Here is a 207-nt window from a genome sequence, read left to right on the forward strand (position 1 = left end):
ATAAGATGGAGGGATGGAGGGAGGGAGGGAGGGAGGGAGGGATGGAGGGCTGGAGGGAGGGATGAGGGAATGGAGGAGTGGAGAGCATGAAGGGATGGATGGAAGGGTGGAGAGGGTGGAGGGACAGAGTGATGGGCAGATGAGATGGGTGGCTGGAGAAGAGGGAAGGGTGGATGGATCAAAAGGGCGGAGGTGTGGATGAGGCAG

The sequence above is a fragment of the Lepidothrix coronata genome, unplaced genomic scaffold (assembly GCF_001604755.1).
Source record: "Lepidothrix coronata isolate B3197 unplaced genomic scaffold, Lepidothrix_coronata-1.0 Scaffold421, whole genome shotgun sequence".
Lineage (NCBI taxonomy): Eukaryota > Metazoa > Chordata > Aves > Passeriformes > Pipridae > Lepidothrix > Lepidothrix coronata.